Source organism: Myotis brandtii, unplaced genomic scaffold (assembly GCF_000412655.1).
Source record: "Myotis brandtii unplaced genomic scaffold, ASM41265v1 scaffold504, whole genome shotgun sequence".
Lineage (NCBI taxonomy): Eukaryota > Metazoa > Chordata > Mammalia > Chiroptera > Vespertilionidae > Myotis > Myotis brandtii.
Window position 1 is genome coordinate 5,455,701 of NW_005369217.1, and position 14,487 is coordinate 5,470,187.

The following is a 14,487-nucleotide window of genomic DNA, read 5'->3' on the forward strand; positions in this document are numbered from 1 at the left end:
GGGAGTAGGGATTAAGCAAAAAACAATAACAACAACAGAAATACTCATAGACTCAGACAACAGTATGGTGATTACATTAGGGAAAGGAGGCTGAGGGGAAGCTTAAGAGGTAAAGGGGGGTTAAATGGTGATGGAAAGAAATGTGACTGGGGGTAGTGAACATGCAACACAATATACAGATGATGTATTGTAGAATTGTACACCTGAAACATATAATTTTATTAACCAATGTCATCCCAATAAATTCAAAAAAAATTTAAAAAAATTGAAATTAAACAAAAGAATACCTAAAACCCTCAATTTTTTTGAGGAGTATAATAACTAGCAACACACTCAGATTAAATGCAGTGTGATTTTTTAAAATTTTAATGATTAAAATATTTAATATTACAAAAGCAACATATGCTCTTAAATGCAAACAAAATAAAGGGGAAATTGAAAATCTCTTCTCACTTCATGTTTTCTGAGTCTCAAATATTAATATCTTGTTTCTTCATTTATATCCTTCCAACCTTTTGATATACTTATGCAAATATATACTTATAAGCAAGCACTAGCACTTATATTTTATCCACATATTATAAGTACATATTGATCACATCAAGTAAAATGAAAAATAGAAGGTTAGTATTTCTTCACTTTTCTCCCTAGTACCAAACAAAGTGTCTAAAATAACATAGATGTTTAATTGATCACCAGATGAACAAAAGACTCTAAAGTTAACAATATATCTTAGACAGTTCTCCATGTGAGCTTTGCTAGTTTTAATGGCAGTAGAGTATTCCATAATACAAATGTGCTATAGTAGTTCAAATTATTTTCTATTTATGGATACTTAAATTCTTTCTTTTACAAATAATTGAGAAATAAACATTCTTATATGTCAAATTTGTTCACTAGGGTAAATATTTATGTAGGATAGATTCCTGGAAATGGAATGTTTAGCTCATAGTCACTAATGTTTAAAATTTTGATAGACACAAGTAAAATGGTTCTTCACCTTTTGAGGAGAATTCACAGAATTAATTAACTATCTAATTAAAGTCAGTGCACCCACCCCTAGTAAATTACTATATAAATGCCCTAATTACTTCAGAGGTGTCTAGGCATAACTCCTACATGAACAATCCCGGCTTTCAAGTGTTACACTAACTACTGAGGTTGATTTTTGTCATAAATAAGTTAGACTTTCAGTTGCAACACGATCTACCAGCTTTCCTTCAGAACACAGATGGTCTTGAAAGGAGAATTACATCTAATTTGTGTCATGGAAACTTTAAGCTCAGTTTACCCAATGTCAAAGAGAAATAGTTTGGTGCCAATGCTGTAATATGGCCATAAGAACTCCCATACTAAGTCACATTAAAATCCCAAGTTAAGCCATAATTTTCTTATTTCCTTCCTTAAATTTCCCTAACTGCTCTAGTAATATTATCAATTTTTTAAAGAAAAGGAGGACATAGTCTGTTTCTGGTTAGATTGCATCAGATTGGATTAAGTAAGAACTTTAATTTTGCCCAGCCCAAACATGAGGGTTGCACTGAATCATAAATGAGAATTCCAAATGAATTCAGTTACTAATAGCTAGGAGAACTGTTGGTCAATAGACCCATAGAACCTGGTCTCCCAGTGACCAATGGGGGAGCGCAGACCAGCCCACCAAGGGCAATTGGCTCAAAGCAATTACTGTTTTGCAATTCTGAGTCAAAACAAGAACTTGTCAGGTCTGGGATATCATCATCAGTTACTCTTTCCACATACACACCCCAGTTCTTCTGTTCTCTAAGTTAGGTCATTTTTCTTAAAGGAACAAAGAAAAATTAGTTTAATTAGTCCTTTCCTAATTTCAGGTAAAACAAGCCTGAGTTAGAATAAGAGATGTATGTTTCAGCTGCCTTCAGGAGGAAAGATGCTTTTCATTAAAGGACTGTGGCTGTAACATTTTTAAAAAAGTGCTCTTGGTTTACTCAGTTAGGAATGACAGAAGCCTTTTCTCATTTGCTTCTGAAAGAGGAACATTTGGATATTGCAGAGAGCAGACTTTGACATCTTTACGGAGTGGAGCCTCTTGGCTGGACTCATTTCCTGGCTCCTGTGTTTTCATAGCACAGAGTTGCAAAGATGGTGTGAAGCCAACACACTTAAAATTCTTGGTCTCTATCAAAACAAATCTGCCATTTCCTGCTAGTCTTTCAGTGAGGATCATTACCATCCTAAATCTGAACCTTATTAGAGAATAAAACCTACACCTGTCCTTAGATTGTTCCTAAAAGCTAACACTCTCCTATTTTATAGTAAATGTTGTTGTATACAAACTTGAAATCTAATAATTAATTTTATCAAGTAAAAATGTTACCAGATTTGTATTTTATGCTAAAAAGAAAACGTAAGTTCTCTCTTTACTGTCCTTTAAGAAATCAAATTGAAATTCAATTCAGGAGGAAACAGGTCAAGGCCAATAAAATTTTTAAACTGGGCCCTTGTTATGTAAAAAATGTATTTTGCAAAAATAGCATCAACATAATGTGGGAGCTGATTATAACTGCAGAATCTTGAGACCTATCTGTGATCTACCCATTCTTGATAGACATTTTTAGAATAATCCCAGGTAATGTGCAGATACATTAAAGTTGAAGAAACACTGATCTAGGCCACCATTGTGAAGCTACCTAGAAATGCAAAATGTATCATCCCTTAAAAATGCACTATTGTGTGATTAATGCCAGCTACCATGGGTATTAACAGGCCTCTAGATTACAACACTCCATGTTAATTCTCTAAACAGGACAGGTATAGAAGAAATGTCCTTGAGGAAATCTAATCAAACTGTCAAATACACAACCAAGTTCTTTTATTTATTTTAACATACTTTTTAAATCTTTATTGTTGAAAGTATTACATATGTTCCCTTTTTTCCCCATTAAATCTCTCTAGCCCACCCCCACCTGTGCCCATGGGTTTTGCATATATGTTCTTTGCACAACCAAGTTATTCATAGCTGTGCTAAGATATGGGTGCAGTAGACATTGATGCATAATGACCAAATGAGGACAAAAGTATGATTCAACTAAAACCAGAAGTTTTCATTAAAAAAAAAAATTAAGAAATTAAGGGCTCAAAATAATAATAATAAAAAAACAGGTTCACTTTATTTTCACTTTATAATTTATATTGCTAATTTAATTTACTTTTAATTAAAATTAATATTTAATAACTTTTATAAATTTAGTCCCAAAATAATAATACTAATTTTGTTGCTGTTTTTCTTTATAAAAGAGGATCTGAAAAGCAATGCTAAAACTTTATTCACATATTCAATAAATATCATTCAATGTCAGTTAACTGTTTTAGGTATATGAGATATAATCAGCAAGAAAAAATAGTCTATCTTTGTGGAGCTTACATTCTTGCTTGCAAAGATAGGCAATAAACATATAAAAAAGGTAAATTGTATAGTAGGTTGGAAGTGGTAAATGCCATAAAAAGCAGGGTTGGGAGTGAGTAGAGAGCTGCAATTTTAAATAGGACAATCAATTGTGAAGGTAGCATTTGAGCAACACTTGAAGGAAGTGAGAAAAGTAAGAGAAAGTAAAGAAAGGCCCAGTTCTTTTGGCCAGTGGATGACAAATGTCAACTGTTTCCATGTACTTACTATTTTTCTACACTTAAGATAGAGCAGAAGAGGAAAGTGTTCTTTTCCTCACCTGTAATATGATCCATGATCCTCTGTGATAGCAATGGTAGAGAACCTCACTCTATAATTTTATCTATCATTCTTTCTGGTGAGCCATTTATTTAGCCGGGAGTAAACTCAGATTTTATTTTACAGTTGAATCTAATGCACAAAAGTGAGAATCTTCTTTTAAATGTAATTACATCTAGAAATTAAAAACATGACAATGACTTCATTATGTGTTTATAATATGTAAAGCTTTTCTAATCTAGGAAGGAGATAAGAAAACGCAGGTTGTAATGAGTCAACCTCGAGGTCAGAGAGCTGTGCTCATGATTCAGGCCAGAATTAAAGCCAAAGTCACAAGTTTTTCCTAAACCACCCCCTCAATTTGTGCTTTATGCATTGTATTAGACACCTGTAAACTCTAATTTTAATACAACTTTACTTATAGAATGGATTGCACAAATTTCTTACTACAGACTTCATACAGTATCAAGAAACATAGAAAGATACCACACAGACAGCTAAATTAGCATTTTAAGGCAACTCAATACTTAAACCAAAATAAAACTTTAAGGTACTAAAATAATTGTATTTATAATAAAATTTTATCAGTCTTTTTATGTACAACCACTATCATATTCTATACATATAATTGTTTTCATTGATTGAATTCTTCCTATGAGTTAGAGACAGTACTCTATATTCCAAATATATAATTGCATTTCATCTCCATCTTAGAGATGAAAACTGAGGCCTGGAGGGGTTAAGTATGATCTGTGTCCTTAAGTTCCACAAAGAATGGTGTGTCTAACCACTTGTTCAGAGCCCTAGAAACTTCTAAGGAAATTTTTCTGAGGAATGTCTAACCTTTTTAAGGAACTATTTAAGGTACTCAGTGCAAGGAAGTTAAGAAATAGCCAATCAGATCATGGTAAATCGAAGGGGTGGGTAAGAAGTGACTATCTTGGACCATGAGAGCTGAGAAGCCAGGACAATAGCAATACTGACTCTAGAAAGAGGTTTCAGAACACAACCACATTGCATATTAATACAGATCTGCCATTTCTGCCTGCCAAGCCCCAGCAAAGAAGCTGAACTGTCTAGGTGACATCTATACTAATTCTATACTAATAAAAGGGTAATATGCTTATTAGACGGGACATCTTCCGGACATCTTCTGGACGTCCTTCCGGACAAAGCCACGGTGGCGGGGGCTGAGGCAGAGGTGGTTAGGGGCATCAGGCCTTCAGGCAGAGGTGGTTAGGGGCATCAGGCAGGCAAGCAGGTGAGCGGTTAGGAGCCAGCAGTCCTGGATTGTGAGTGGGATGTCCGACTGCTGGTTTATCGGGCCTAAACCAGCAGTTGGACATCCCAAGGGGTCCCAGGTCCCGGATTGGAGAGGGTGCAGGCTGGGCTGAGGGACACCCCCCCTGCCCGCCCCCGCCACCCTGGTGCACTGGGCTTCTAGTATCTATATAAATCCATCCTTGCTGGGAGGTGGGAGCAAAAACTTCCTCTCTCAGGGTCTAAAATGAATCTTTAAAAAAAAAATATATATATATATATGGCGGGGCAAAAGTAGGATCACAGTTGTTCTTATGGAAAATAATACAATAATTAAATAATAATACAAGAGTAAACTCTGTTTACACCCCCTACTGGGGATGTGCCTGCAACCAAGGTACATGCCCTTGACCAGAATCGAACCTGGGACCCTTCAGTCCACAGGCTGATGCTCTATCCACTGAGCCAAACCAGTTAGGGCTGAAATGAATATTAATGCCCCTGGTCATCATAAGCAGCTGGCAAACTGAGATGAAAAGGGAGACTAAAAAACCAAACCGCAGTGTGTAGCTGTAAGTACAATAAGCTATTGATAACAGAGAACCGTAGTCATCCAGAATACATTTAAGGAACCAGAGATGTGTGTGGCATATGAGAAAGCTTTCCATTTAAAATTGTTAAACTGAAAGTCTAGGCACTTGATCTGGCAAATTTTGTGAGCCTTCTTGGAGAATGCATTTTATGTGGAATTCTCATTTCCTGATAACCCTGCATAGATCAGGCATAGCTGTGATAATGTGCGTCTCTGTGAATTATAATGAAGCTGCTATGGTAACTCTAAAAGTCACTTTAAAATTGTGCAATTTTTAAAAGTTCATCTCTTACAAAAAGATTAGCACAGCTGTAAAACTCATGATAATCTAATGAGACTTGAAAAGAACACTTGGGCAAAAAAAAATTATATATAGACTGCTCAGATTTCACAATTGCACAGTCCTTCTGAGAATGACGTGGTCTACCCATGACTTCCCTAACTGATGAAACAAGGGGGAAATTAGGTCAGAAACTTAATTAAATTTTGATATGTACAACCCAGCAGCAGAACTCATTCAGCTCCTACTCAGTTCAGGATGCTTGCTAAGTAAATCACAGAAGCACTTGCGTAGACAATTTTATGCACTTGCCATTTTCTTAATTTAAGGAGTAAGGTATAGTGAGTGTTCCCAGCATTAGTTATTTAGGGAAGGTTGACCCTACCTTTTATGACTGGTCACAGAAATTCAGATGGAAAAGGAAACAAAGGTGACACATGGGAATTGGGTATATTTCCCAAGTAAAACCCTCCATTCTGAGCGCCATCCACCTCTAGCTATTTGAGAGGAAAAAGGCATAAATCAATGCCCAAGGTCTCTGCACCTTGTTATGGAAAATGTTTATCTTTTTTCCTAAAGGAAATTGTAACTTTTTAAAGTTAATTGTTTTTTTGGAGACTAAGTCCTGTGTGGCTGATATGGAGAGACAGCATGCTGAAGAAGCCCTCGCTATCTCGGGACCTCGTGAGCACCAGAAGCACATGCTCCCGGAGGCGTAGTCTGATGACTCCTTGAAGTGGCATGTTTAATTGGAATGTATTTTTCAGCATTATCCTTGAAGACTAACAGTTTAGGATTAAGGCCCTGGCTACAGACTCAAATAAATCTTTGTTAAATTTAATAAATATTTGTTAAATAAGGTTTTTTTTAATGGCCACCTGCTAATAATAATAATAATAATAAAAACATTAATCTACATGTAGCATTCCACATTGTTCAGAAAACTGTCCTACAAAGTTTAGGTAGTTATTAAATTCACAATTGCCTACTAAAGAAACTAAGCTACGTGGTTCAGAAGTCACAGACTTCTATTCCCCCACTTAGCCTTGCTTTCCAAAACTCCCAACAGTGATTTAATCATCAATGTCACCAATTTAAAAAGAAAAGGACAATGAAACTGTTAGATTGATATCCCCATCACCCCCCCCACACACACACACACACACACAAATAATTCCCGCTATAGTCAGTTGAACTAATTGTTTGACATTGTGTGGAAAAACAAATAGAAATATTTTGTCATCTGTTTTGACTTCCTGTCAAACCAGCCTTGCCATCAAAATGTTATTTTGGCCCTCTTAACAATTTTGAGACATGCTGGTGGCAGTGGAATCAGATAGAGGTGGACAAGTTTCCTTGAAGCTGATTATATTGCACATAGTGGAAAAAAAGTTGAAAATCAAATTAGGTCAGTCAGCCTGTTTGATAGATTTACAGACATATTTGCTTGTCAAAGGACCAAGAAATGCTAACTCAGGCTTCTGCCCTGACAGTAAGGGCAGGGTTCATTCTCCTTCACACATGTATAATTGGATTTTTTTGTGGGAATCATGCTAGTTTCTTGGGGTGCTTCATGACTCCCACAACTTGAACATTGAGTGGCTGGAAAGTTCTGTTTAGCAGGTGGGAGCAAGAATCAGTGAAGTCAGAGTCCCTGCCATTGCTATGCCCCCTTTAATCCATAATTTGATACTGGTTGGAGACATTACACCCACTAAGATTTTATAATTAATGACAATTACCTGGCTCTCGATTGTGTGTTAAGCCTTGGGCCACAGGGGTGCAAGAGACAGGCTTCCTACCTTGGGGGAGCTCACCTGCAAGTGAACAGATCACTGTTCCATTAGTAGAAATGAACCCTCTTTCCACTCAGCTGTTCATATTCAACCATCACTGGGCACCTCACTTTCCATTCCATCTAAAGCTTTTCCAATTCCATACTTATTTACCTTCAACCAAACCGTTACTTCCTCAATGTTATCAAGAGTTCTTTTAACTTATTTTATCCACTGAAAAAAATATACATGCAAAATCATGGATTTCCTCAACTTTTGTCTCATCTACCTCAAAATTTATATCTTAGACTAACTTTCCTCAGTCCCTTTCCTTTGATGCTATCCTTATTCCTTGCAAGATTATTACTCATTTTTTCAAATTTTCTCCCTCATGAGTATGCTCCAGACTACTTGGAATCCATGGGCACAGTTGGCTGTTTTATACCCCAGTGCCACTCTGAACTCTCCCACCCAGCCTAGAACATTATTTCACATTTGACCTGAAGGAATACTATTAATTAAATCTTACAACCCATATTCTGCTTCCTTCTACACTCTGTTACCTCTTTTATTTTCTTTCTTATATCTTTGGTTTCTCTTTATCCACTGAGTCTTAGCCTTCAAATTGGTGTAATTCATCCCCATGAAAAAAAATGGGGGGGAAAAATCAATGCTTTTCTTTAATGTTACTCACTCATCAAATTACTACAATCTCCTCTCCCATCCATCTCTTTGAAATGTGGGACTCTTAGCTCCACTTTCTTTAAAAGCATATTACTTAAATATTTTTATCATAAAATGAATATCGAAAATTTTCAAAAATGCTTGAGTTATAAGAAGAGAAATAAACACCACTCATAATCCCACCATCCAAAGAAAAATGCTGAGGCAATATACTATTGGCTCACGTAAGTAGCCTCCAGAGTTAGACTCACAGTTCAAGTGACATTGAACCACAGTTCAAGTGACATTCATATGACATTGGCCAAGTGACTTCATCTCTCTGTGCCTTCATTACATTTTGTGCAACATATATAACAACATCCACTCAGATAATTGCTGTGAAAATTAATGCAAGTACATATAAGACACTTAATAATAAGTAGCACTAGTAAATAAAGCAATAAATGTTAGTGCTTTTATAGTTGATGTGTATATTTTTAGTTTTTTCTTTGCGTATATACTTAACTAGATTTTTATTTGGAATCTTGTTATACAAATTGTTTAATAACTTGTTGTCTCACTTAACAGTATTGTGTGTCTCTGCTTTCTCAGTCTTTACTTACTCTTCATTTATTGCAGCATGGTGTGGGCATGGACGTAAATTCAGACACTTGGTCAAGGGTCAAGGCAGACAATGATCTCTAATGATGCTATGAGTTTATCCCAGTTCTCATCCTTGCTGAAGTTTTTAATACTGCGGACATTCCCTTATTGACATTCCTTTCTTAACTCCACTGACACTATTTTCTTATTGTTCATTTCCACATGTCTTAGTCTCCTATGAGATGCGTGCCTTCTGCTGTGAAACTGCTAAACACTGTTGGTTCTTTTCCAGGCATCAAAGGCTTATTTCCTACTTCATGCTCTATTTCATGCCTTACATACATCACATGCCCTACAAACTTAAGATTTTCAAAACTGATCTTATTTTCTTAAAAAAAAAAATTTCATTGTTAATCCAATCAAAGTTAATGCATGACCACCTAACCAGCCATCTAAGTCATTTTAATCTCTTTCATTTCCCTTGAGGGTAGCCTCACTCAAAGTAGTTCACTTTGGGTAAAACTTATCTATATCCCCACACTTCAGAATGCATGTCTCAAATCTGTTCTTACTCACATGGTTCCTATCTCAACTGCTGATACAGAAATCCCCCTGGCTTCCCCAGCCAGAAATATTGGAGTTGCCCTGATTCCTAACATCTCTTCTACTTTGGCCAACCATGACTTCCTGTCACTGTGACCTCCTTCCTGCCTACTCTTTATCTCATCTGCCCTGCTTTCTCGCAGGTCCTCACTCCCCTGCCTGTGTTATTGCAATGGTCTCCGGTAGTAGATTGAATATTGTTTTGCAAAAATGCATGTCCACTTTAAACCTCAGGATTTGCCTTTATCAAGAAACTAGAGGCCCAGTGCACAAAAATTTGTGCACTGGCTGGGGGGGGGTTGTCCCTCACAGTCTGGGACCCCTCGAGAGATAACGACGTGCTGGCTTAGGCCCGCTCCCGGGTGGCAGAGGGCAGGCCCAATCCCTAGATGCAGCCCCTGGTTGGGCTCAGAGTGGGGCCGATTGGGGGGTTGGGGCACCGCCCCCTGTCATACTCAAGGCAGGGTCGATGGGGAGGTTGCCGCACCACCCCCTGTCACGCACAGAGCAGGGCCGATCAGGGGGTTGGGGCGCTGCCCCCTGTCACTTAAACATTTAGGATAGACTTTTTAGTCTATACATGGAAGAGGACTAGATGGTTCAGAGCCTTCAGATAGTCTCTAGAAATACTAATTTCCTCTAATGAGGTTTTGACCCTCATGGTGCTGCCATAAGTTCGAATGCAGAAATTCTGTGTTGCTGATTAATGCCCAGACCTCGCTCTTTCTCAGTCACTGTAGTGACATCCTGGTGTCAAAGTTGAGGAGCTTAAAGGAGACAAGTTCCTAAATAAAAGATCATTACTTTCAAAATGATGTCACGCAAAAAAGGACCATAGCCAAAGGTCAAATTCATCTCTAAAGCAATTTGGGGTCAGTCCTCACAAAGGTGAATAAGAAGCCATGGCCACAATGATTTCAAAACTATTACATTCAACCTTTCCAGTCATCTGCAAACGGTTCTTAGTTTATTGCTTGTTTCCTTATCTTGTCCTTCATGAACTGGCCCAAGCTGATCACTAGCTCTTTCCCATCTACATCTTTTCTGCACCTGCCTTCTCATCCAATAGGCACAATGTAGGCACTGAGCTAAATGGCAGTATGTCAAACAGTAGTCCCCTGGCTTCATGGAGATTATAATCTAACATGTATTAAAGCTGATTCATAAGGGAGTATGAAAGTGCATTTTAATGGGAGGATTATCTTGTGACCCTATTAGAACACAGGGAGAGGGGGATGGGTAAGTGTGAGGGAGGGAGAGCAGAAGTCTCCAGGAATAACTGGAGATCAAATTTGATGCCCACATTGCAATCCAGGAGCTTTCCAACTCAAGAGAACTGACTTGAGACAGAGCTTCCAAAGGACACCCTCCCAGCGTTACATCCATCCACCACTTGGCATCTTTGCCTTCTGTTCCCACAACCCTTAGCTACAATAATGGTTAACCAACTGAAAGAGACCCTCTGGGAACAGCTGAAGGAGAATCCCTAATGGTGACCTTACTGAATCTTCTAGAGTTGACCATGGCTTTCTTCCATGTTTTTTGAAAAAAACAGCTCTAAGCAAATTCCACCCTCTTAATTTACACTGTTATCCTCTGTATCATTTGTAATATCCACAGCCTCACACTTCAAATTAATCTTGTCAGTGCCTTGAAGCCAGACATGGACCAACAATCCTCCTATGACTCATGCCACAGGGATAAACACCTGACACACTCCTCAAGGCAGGCTGTGTACGGCGAAATCTTAACTGGAGACCAGATGGTCTTGGACACTGACTCAGCTCCCACAAAGCTCCCAGATGCCTGCAGTGGACAGCATTCCCCAGTGGACACTGAGTGCCTATAGGTATGAACCCCAACCCTAGGACATGACCCAGCATCCTCTTTCCTTTCTAATGCTTCTCAATCCCTTTCCCTCCCAAACCAGCCAGAAAAATCTGTTCCAGTCCCAGAGCTAAAAGCTTCACTTTTGCTCATTATGAGTTACGATCTAGCTCAGAGCTATCTACCTGTAGCCATGGTAGAAATGATACATAATTCTGAGCTAGCCAGAGTGTGCAAATGAGGAACTGGCTTTTTAATTGTATTTAATTTTAATTAATTTTAATTTTAATAGGTACATGTCTATGGACTAGGGGCTAACATTGGACAGGACAGGTTTAGCTCTTTTTTTTACTTAATCTTCATCAGAGGATTTTTTCCCATTGATTTTTAGAGAGAGTGAAAGGAAGAGAGGGAGGGGAAGAGAGAGAGAGTGAAACATGGATGTGAGAGAGACACATTGGCTGGCTGCCTCCTGCATGCATCTCCAACCAGGGCCAGGGACCAAACCTGCAAACCAGGTAAATGCCCTTGACCAGAAATCCAATCTGAGACCCTCTGGTGGACGGGCAGATGCTCTAAACACTGAGCACACTGGCCAGGGCAAAAACAGATTTAGCTCTTGATGCTCAAAAACTAACTGATTTCCTCTTATTTTTCCTTCTGATTCCTCCTGACTTTCTTTTGATATCCCTAAGTGTTTCTCTATTATTATATAGGATGTGTCTTTGCAAATATACTTGAATTGAAATGAGGTGATACTACTGGATTAAGGTGGGATGTCCAATCAGAGACAGAAAAAGACACACAGAGATACAAACAGGAATAGTCTATGTGAAAATGGAGGCAGAGACGGGAGTGATGCTGCCACAAGTAAAGAAATACCAGAGGCCACCAGAAGCTGGAAGAAGCAAGAAAGGACCCTGACCCAGAGCCTTTAGAGGGAGTGTGGCCCTGTTGAGACTTTGATTAATTTTCTTAAGCCATAAAGTTTATGGTAACTTGTTAGGGCAGTTCTAAGAAATTAATAGAACTCCCAAGTAGTTTTCTCTCTGCTTTTGCCAGAACTATCAGGCCATATTATGTTTCTTTCAACAAAATACAGACAAGACTCTTCCCAACCTGATTTCTCTTCCTCTACTTGTACTCCTGACCACCTGCAATCCCCGAGCACAAGTTCTGTCCACATCTAAGTGCCTTTCTGAATTCTTCCTCTCTGCTTGGAATTTCCTTACCAGCCTTTCTTCCTCATGCTGTTAGTCATCTATCATGGCCTAGTCCAGGCATCGTCTCCTCTGTGTGGCCCTTCTTGACTCTCCTCTGTCAAGGTCATATCTTGCATTTTATTGTGTTATTATAATTACCATACACTGTAACTATCTGTTTATATTTCTTATTCATCTTTACAGTCTTTTCTTTGGCAGAGTGCCAAATATGTAGTAAGTACTCAACATATGTTTGTTGAATGAAAAAAATCCTTCTCCCTTATAAATTACACATAACTAAATATATATTAATTTTAATTTAGAAACATCATTTTTTTTAGTTTTTCTTCCCAATTTGCTCCACAATCTTGCTTTTTCTGGTTCAGGAGTTCAACCACCTCTCCTGAATGGGTTTCCTGCCTTTAATGCCCTATATTTCTCCTTTTTCCATTAATAAAATCATTCTTAAATGCATCAATGATCATGTAATTTTCTCAGTTGGAAACTTCAACAATTTGCTAGGACTTATAAAGTTGTTCCAATCTCTCTCCATCATAAATGTAGTGCCCTGATTTCTCTGGATTTCCTATAAGTCCTTAAACCCTTACCTATGTTTGTGTTTTCATATATTTGTTCTTCAGCTTACTGCTCCCAGTGGAGTCCTCTTCTTCCTCATTGGGGCTCAAGCATTGCTTCCCCTTTGAATTTCTTCTTAGCCCCTAAAATGGGCATGAGTTGGATCTTTACTCTTTTTCTTATATTCTTGCAGAACTCTATTCCAACCGCTTCATTAAAATTAGTACAGTGTAGCATAGTTGATAGTATGTATTTCTCTCTCTCTCTCTTCTTAACGTATCCCACCCAGATTATGAGAACCTTGAATTTTGGGGCTTTATTCATAGCCCTGATATCTAGCATTATGTCTCATAAGGAACAAGTTTCTCAGTAGTGTTGCTTCACAGTTAACAAACTATTTTTCCATATTAAAGAGTTTTCTAATTAGTTTTCAGCCATACATATAAATATACAAACCTATATACAGTATCCTTGTGATGGTTAATTTTATGTGTCAACTTGGCAAGACCACAGTACCCAGATATCTGTTCAAAATTATTCTAGATGTCTCGGTGAAGATATTTTAAAATGAGATTAATATTTAAATCAGTGAACTTTCAGTAAATCAGGTTATCCTATACTAGAGGCCTGATGCACAAAAATTTGTGCACTCGGGGGGGTCCCTCAGCCTGGCCTGTGCCCTCTCGCAGTCTGGGACCCCTCAGGGGATGACCACCTGCTGGCTTAGGCCCCCTCCCCAGGTGATTGGGCCTAAGCTGGCAGTCAGACATCCCTCTGGCAGCCCGGGAGCCCTTGGGGGATGTCCACTTGCCAGCAGGGAGCAGGCCTAAGCTGCAGTCGAACATCCTTAGCGCTGCTGAGGAGGCAGGAGAGGCTCCCGCCACCACCGCTGTGCTGGCAGCCATCAGCCTGGCTGTGGCTGAGCAGAGCTACCCCTGTGGGAGCACCCTGACCATCAGGGGGCAGCTCCTGCATTGAGTGTCTGCCCCCTGGTGGTCAGTGTGTGTCATAGTGACCAGTCATTCCCAGTCATTCTGCTGTTAGGGTCAATTTGCATATTACCCTTTTATTATATAGGATAGAGGCCTGGCTGGTTTGCCCTGAAGGGTGTCCCGGATCAGGGTGGGGGTCCCACTGGGGTGCCTGGCCAGCCTGGGTGAGGGGCTGATGGCTGTTGGCAGGCTGGTCAAGCCCCCCAGTGGGGACCCTCACCCCATGGGGGTGTGGCCAGCCTGGGTGAGGGTCTGAAGGATGTTTTCAGGCTGGCCACACCCCCTTCAGAATGGGGGTCCCCACTGGGGTGCCTGGCCAGCCTGGGTGAGGAGCTGATGGCCGTTTTCAGGCTGGCCACACCCCCTTGTGACCCAAGCTCCCAGCCTCTCCTTTTTTCTTTTTCTTTTTTT